The following is a 7,732-nucleotide window of genomic DNA, read 5'->3' on the forward strand; positions in this document are numbered from 1 at the left end:
GCGACGATACTTCGCGAAGATAGATCGGCGAATTCGAATTCGTAGGAGAGTCACCTATTGTTAGCGAATCGAGTATTGCTAGTTTTTCGAATCGTTGGCGATTCGAGAAATTTTTTTCTTCGAATCGCTGGCGAATCGACAATATTTAATTTTTCTAATCATTGGAGATTCTATAATTTTTATTTTTCGAATCGTTGGCGATTCGAGAATTTTTTGTTTTTCGAATCTTTGGAGATTCTAGAATTTTTATTTTTCGAATCGTTGGAGTTTCTATAATTTTTATTTTTCAAATCGTTGGCGTTTCGAGAATTATTGATTTTTCCACTCAAGATTTCAGCTCGCTGGTGGTTTGAGATTGCAATTTTTTTTCGACCCAAGTTTTATAGGATTTACCTAGCTATCTAGCTATCTGAAATTAAATCTATAAGAAAAATAAACAAAATGTACAAAAGAAATGCAATAGCAACGAAGAATGTTTCGTTTTCTAGGGATATCAGAAAATGTGTAGCAAATAATTTAACATTAATTAGCAGCACTATATGTAAATACCCATTTCACGAAATAACCAAGGTTTACAAATCACTTTAAATGCAGATATTTACTTTGTTCCGTTGCTGCTTTAAATAAAGCCGGCTTACTAAAATAAAACGTAAAGAAATTGTATTTGTTTTATTTTCCTAACAAAGAATATTTTCGAGAAAAACTATTTTCTTGATTGTGCCTCGAAGACGATGCAATAAAAAAAAATGTTTCGAGAAAACTGATATACTCGAGCTCGCCTCGAATTCGAAACGAGCCCAAAAAATATATTCGGACTCGGTCTACACACATTCATGTTATATATGGGCAAATCTTAGCGTTCGGACGTTTCTTCCAATTTTTTGTCGGCAAGTGATATTTAATTTTAAAAAATTTTATGGTGTACATAAGTGCGGTGCCCATATTTATGCCAGCCAGATACGGAACAAACCAAACAATATATTTTGGATTTTTCTACAAAAGCTAAAAATTTCAAAATTTGTTTGCTTAAACATATCGCACGTTTAGTAATATAGAGGTATACATATCCACATAATTCAAAATTTAGGTTTTTGGAGATTTCATCATACAATTAATAAGCTTGATAATGATACAAAGTTCATCCTAAAAGATGAACTAAGGAACGTTATAGCAGAAGTCAAGCGCAGGAAAGCTAATGTTAGCTCGGACGCAAACTCTCGAGATGAGTCACTTTTTGAGTAGATCTTAAGTGAATACTGTTTATTTGCAACAGAGGGAATTCTCCTACGTTTATAAGCCGCCAGGGAAGGGGTCCTTGACCTCACGCTGGCCTTATCTGAGATAGTACTTTTAACTTTGATTTGGAAGGTTCTGAGTGAACACTCCTTTTCGGATCACAAGTGCATTCAAACTATTTTTGGACTAAACGCGTCCTCCATGCAAACCCTTCAGGAATCTTTGGAGTACGAAACCCTTCAGGAATCTGTGGGATCTGTACTGTAGGAATCTTCGCCGAGCGCACCCTTATGCGTCAGAAACAAACTCTGTGCGGTCAGCGGATTCGCTCTATGAGCTTGTCGAAGTTTTTAGCTCTGCGTGCAGAGATGCTCTTGCAAGCGCATGCCCGCTGAGTTTAGGGCGTCAAGCAGACGATTATTAAATAGGGCCCGCAGGAGTAAGTTGCCTTAGTTTACCTTAGGAGCTTTATAAGGTTGGATTGGGAATCTACAACTCCTAGATCAGAAATGCGAAAAGAGAGCTAAGGTGACGTGTTGTTGACTGGCCGCTATCTACGCGAGCTGCGTATGATACGGGTATATTCCCAAGGGTGGGAGGGTTGTCAAGGTGGTGTTCATCTCGAAGGCCGGAAAGTGTTCTTATGTTTCTCTAAGGACTTCAGGCCAATCATTCCCTCACAGTTTCTACTGAAAACGTTGGAGAGGCTGGTTGACCTGCTCATAGGTAAGGAACGGGATTCTTCGAGATTGTCTAACAAGAGCTCAACATGCTTATTGTGGAGGAAGGTCGGTATAAACCGGCCGGCACGCAATTGTGAGGTGGATAGCAGTAGCCTTCACTGATTAAGATTTTGCGGTAGACGCCTTCCTCGGCTTTTATCAATGTCCTGCCGGAGGCAATAGTTTTAAGTCGGTGGATAAGCTTGGGGTGGAAGCCAGTCTTATTTAGTTTATTCAAAACTTTCTACGTGCCAGAACTGTCATATGGGACAGCGCTTGCTTTCATCGCACGGTGAATAGAGACATCCCGCCATTGGGAAGAGATAGGATCACTCCCCAAGCTTATCCTCTGTCTGTATGAAACCATCATTAACCTATTATGCTGTATAGGGCCATTGTCTGCTGGAACTCACTAGAAAGATCCACACTAGCCTACCGGTGCTAAGCATCGTACCTGTAGACATTGCAGGCAGAGATGCAGCGGCCGACTGAGCTATGAGGCTAAAGAATACTGGATTCTCTCTTTCTACGGAGAGTGGGCACTCGGCTATTTAGTAAAATTCAACGTCAACCGATCAGTGTGTACCGAAGATGGCTGCAAGAGCAATCCTCTCTACACATATCCCAAAAGCAAAATACCTTTGGATATTTTCACGATGGGTCGAAGATTAATGACATAGGTGGAGGAGGAGTCTTCTGTGAGAGACTTGCCTTAGATAATAAATTCTAAGCAGAGGGAGGTAACTGCTATTGAAGAAGCAGCCGATCGGCCGGGAACCTGTGTAATACCGTTTGAAGAGGTAAATAATTACTCTGACAGCCAAACGGTGAACAGAGCCTTGAGATAGCTGATGGTTAGGTCAAAATTGGTCTGAGATTGCCTGATCTCTCTTACAGCGACATCGCAGGAAACTCCTGTGCCGATAAACTGGTCAGGCAGAGCACCCTACTTCATAATTGCTTCAGGGGAACTATCTTGAATGGATATCAGGTGCTTTCGAATTTTCATAACGAGCACCCAGTGCTTTTATTGCTATATTTGATTACCTGTTGTACCGTTCCAGGATAACACAATGGACGTTCATTGACTCTCTAAGTGAGCCCCTGGCGGCCTGCTACGGACTACGAAAGCAAGGATGCCTCTGAATGAACTGGATGTACCAAGTGCGTAAGGAGCTGTATGCTCTCGTCTTGAACACCCGGCGTAACTTCGCAAATCAGAAAGACAGTCGACCGAAACCGACTAACACTTGTAGTGCCAAATAAAAAATATAATATATACGGTATCGGTCATATCAATAGCACTCCATTTAAAAGTTGTATTGTTTGCCACTTGTTTTTATTTATTTATTTTTAAAAAGTTTCAATAAATAGCAGTTCATTCCCTAACAAAACCAATTTCAAACTTTTTTCTCAGAAATGTTAGAATTTTTTTGATTATGCAGGTTTAATGACCATTCAATTTTAGCGTGCAAGTTTCAAGTGACTAAAAATTACCGTTAAGTTTTTAGATTTTTTTTGTAGCATTTGTTCCATATAACGAATAAACACAATTTATTTTTATATGGAAGAAAACCGCAACCGCTTCGGCAGTAACGGGCATACCTAAGTACTTTTATATTTAAAGTATCAGTTTGGGTACTAAATTTCTAATAATTAGTATTAAAAGATGTCAAAATATTCAAGAAAAAAGAACTTACGTATTTAGGAGTTTGTTAAATACTCAATTAAAAAAGAATTGAGTGTATAGGAGCTGCTAGATAATAAAATACAAAAGATTAAAGTATTTAGCAAAGTACTCAGGTACTTAAAGATTTAAAATACTAAGGTATTTAGTAGAAGGCTAAATGTTTACAAACTTCTTCTTCTTCTTCTTCTTCTTCTTATTTGGCGCTGTAACCGCCTAAGCGATTTTGGCCGAGTTCAACCAAGCACGCCAGTCGTTTCTTTTCTGTGCCAACTGCCACCAATTAGAAATGCCAAGTGAAGCCAAGTCCTTCTCCACCTGGTCTTTCCATCTCAGTGGAGGCCTTCCTCTTCCTCTGCTACCACCGGCGGGTTCTGAGTGTCCATTCGAACGAAATGACCGGAGCCGCTGTATTTTAATTCGCTGCACTATGTCCATGTCGTTGTAAAGCTCATACAAGCTGTATCGTCGTCTGCGGTACTCGCCGTCGCCAACGCGTAAAGGCCCGAAAATCTTCCGCAAAATCTTTCTCTCGATTACTCCAAGAGCCGCCTCATCGGATGTTGTCATTGTCCATGCTTGGTTTACAAACTAAATACATAAAATGTCGGAAAAATTTAAACAATTAACACCTTACCTTATACTCACCTCAACTAACCTTACCACAAATTACTTCACCTTACCTCAAACCAACTCACCACACTCAAACCCACCACACCCAACTTAAACTCACCACATCTGATCCAACCACACTTAAATTCAGCACACCTTAACTCACCACAAGTGAACTCATCACACCTGCTCTTCGCAAACCTCTCCTAAACTCAACACACCTTAACTCACCTAAATTTGGGAGCTATTCGTGATTTCAGAGGTTTTCGAGATTCTCGGGACTAAGTCAAGATTTTCAAGACTATTTCGAGATTCTCGGGACCAATTCGTGATTATCGGGACTGTTAAGTAATTTTCGGGACTATTTAAGAAATTTCGTTATATATCGATCTTTATAGCGATAATAATCGATTTTGCATGTTTATATTTATCGATAATGTTATCGATATATTTATAGATATTGTTATAGATGTATTTATCGATACTGTTACAAATGTATTTATTGATACTGTTATCGATATATTTATCGATATTGTCATTGATATATATGTATATACATATGTTTAATGATATTGTTATCGATATATGTATTTATAGTTATTGTTATCGAATATGTATCGATGTTGTTTTCAATAAAATAAAAGATATCTTGTGTCGATATTGTTATCGATATATTAAGCGATATTAACTGAGTTCAATATTCTCTTAAATTCTTTAGCCTTAGATTTTTCTCTATCTATGTACCTAAGCCAAATTTCAAATTAATGTTAAATGTAATGAGTTTGTAATGTATAACACTATCTCTTTCTAAGTAGCCTGTAAGTAAATTAGTTGATCTAGATTACTACTGACTGAATAAAAAAATAAATAGTCTCGAAAAACTCGAGATAGTTCCGAAAGTGCCGATATAGTCCCTAGAATCCCTATGTAGTCTCGAAGCCTCCGAATTAGTCTCGGAATTAGTTCTGACAGTCCTAAAAATACCGAAGTAAGATTGAAAATCCCAAAATAGAACCGATAATCCAAAAATTGTCCCGAGAATAAGAAAAATCCTAAAAGACTCGAAGTGGTCTAGAAAATTCCTATGGTCCTTAGAGTACCAAAAATTCTCAAATAGTCCGAAAAATGCCGAAGTAGCCCCGAAAATACCGAAATAGTTTCTAAAATCGCGATATGGCTTGAAAATCCCAAACATCCCGAAGCAGTCTCGAACACCCTGACATTTTTATTTTTGCACTGAGTAAGTAGCAAGTATTTAGTATTTAATCAAGTCAAAAGTACTAAGTTGTTTTGCACCCAGTATTTATTGAAGCCATAAATACTAAATACTTTTGTAGCCAGTATTTAGTAAGGACAAAGCCCTAAATGTACTTCTGTATGCGGTGTTGCGTTAGGTGAAACTAACTAAATACTTTTAGGGCTGGTTTCTCCAACTCAACTTAACTTAGTTTAGCCACTTTTGGGACTTAAGTCAAAAGTTAGCCCACCTTTTACACAGCTTATTCTTGACTAACTGCCGTCCCTAAATTGGAGCGCTAAGCGTTGCGTTATCCATTGTCAACGAGTGTCATCGCGCGCTATACCCAAATCAACGCGTCGTCAATTTTGACGTTTTCTCATGTCCTCTCGTTTTTATTCTCGTTTCCTTTTTCACTTCTTTGTCCGTTCTCTTTCTCTTCGTCTTCTGCATCCAACTTCAGCACGTAACGCCCTGTCAAAAATGAAAATTCCATTTGCTCGGCGTTAGCGCCGCGTTATTGTGGGATGCTTCATACAAATTGTATGGGCATGAGGATTTTTGACAGTTGCTTGGCGCTTGACGCGCCAATTTAGGGATGGCAGTAAGTCAAGAAAATTGACTAAACTAAGTTAAGTTGAGTTGGAGAAACCAGCCCATAGACTTAGTATTTAGCGCTTTGAAAATGAGTAAATACTAGCATACTCGGTATTTAGTAACATCCAAAATAAATATCTAGTATTTTGGTATTAACTAGGTACAACATAAATACCTAAATACTTTTGAACTTAGTACTTAATACTTAGTAAATACAAATTTGCCCATCACTGCGGCAGACAACAAAATGGTATACATATTTTAAAAGCGCCTACGTTAATTTTTCGGGTACATATTTTCATACCAATGTTTGTATGTGTGTATCTGCATAAAAATTAATTCATGAAAGCATCGCAAGCTGTTGCCGCTCTCGAAGCGCACTTGCGTGTCAATTGAGTCCATTCAGTCGATTGGCCTATTCAGATTTGTTAGTTTTATTAATGAAAATGTGTCATCAACAAATTAAAGACAATGAATTAATTTAGAGGTGCGCTTAATGGACTTACGCTTAGCCCCACGCAAGTAGTAACCACAGCAGTGACAACAAAAAAAAACCAAAAAAAATAAATAATAGATATTCACAATAACCACAAAGACACCTTTCGCGCCATCGACTGCAAACCACACACGAACTTTCGGAACGCCGGCAGAGAATGTAGCCGCTTGTCGCATACCGCTTTCGGCGACGTAATTGACCACCACCATTTTTTTAATGGCCTTAAAGTCAGCCGTTAAGGCAACAACAATAATAACAGCTACGATTGCGTTGGCTGCGACAGTGACAGCGACTGCAACAACAACAACAACAACATCAACAGCAACAACAACTCTGAAAAAGCGCTGAAAATCAAGAGGTTAGTTTCTTTGTTTTTGTGTCGTGTCATAAATTACAGCCATTCATGGCAACACAGCGCAGACATTTATTTTCTACCAAATTGGATGAATCGGCGACAATTTACGAGCAGTGCGATCTATGGATCGCAACTTTATTATTGTTTTATTTTTTGTTTTTATTTATTGTTAACGTTTTAGTTGCCGTAGATTTTTACGACCGCATATAAAAAATATTTAAATATGCGAATATAGAATGCTTTCATACATACATACATGCATACATATCTACATACTATGTGCCGACTAAGTTGTACATAATTTAGTTTTTATTTTCTACATACATATATGTATATCGAAAAAAAACTATAAATAAATATGTATTCGTAAGATGACAACAATGAACTACTGAATATTAATTCGCCACCAGATCTTCACTAACAACGGTAACAACAGCAGCCATATCGGCAGCAACATCAACACTAAAAGCATTAGCTGTAACAGCAACTGCAAATAGCAGTTAAAGCAGCATCTACATACATATTGACTATTGAATATAAAATAAAAATTATGCCATGAGGAAGCCAACTGGAGTGCGAACTAGAGAGGGAGGAGGAGGTGTTAGCTGGGTTGGGTCGTCAATTTGCATACCACGATCAATTTAAGCAATTCAATTCAATGCATTCATTAATATTTATGAAAGCCACGAAGAAAAATTATATATCCAAACAAAGGTTTGTATGAAGGCATGTACGTATTTACATATGTTCCATTAAAACTTTTTGTATGCATAAAATAGTTGAAAATTAA

At 37.8% G+C, this 7,732-nt stretch overlaps 1 protein-coding gene across 1 annotated transcript in view; it reads left to right on the forward strand.

The window, feature by feature from the left end:
* The window catches only part of LOC118740521 (protein Daple), a 78,627-nt gene that overhangs the window by 36,885 nt on the left and 34,010 nt on the right, over positions 1-7,732 (forward strand). The window lies entirely within an intron of this gene.

The sequence above is a fragment of the Rhagoletis pomonella genome, unplaced genomic scaffold, assembly GCF_013731165.1.
Source record: "Rhagoletis pomonella isolate Grant_MI unplaced genomic scaffold, Rhpom_1.0 Rhpom_scaffold_00006, whole genome shotgun sequence".
NCBI lineage: Eukaryota > Metazoa > Arthropoda > Insecta > Diptera > Tephritidae > Rhagoletis > Rhagoletis pomonella.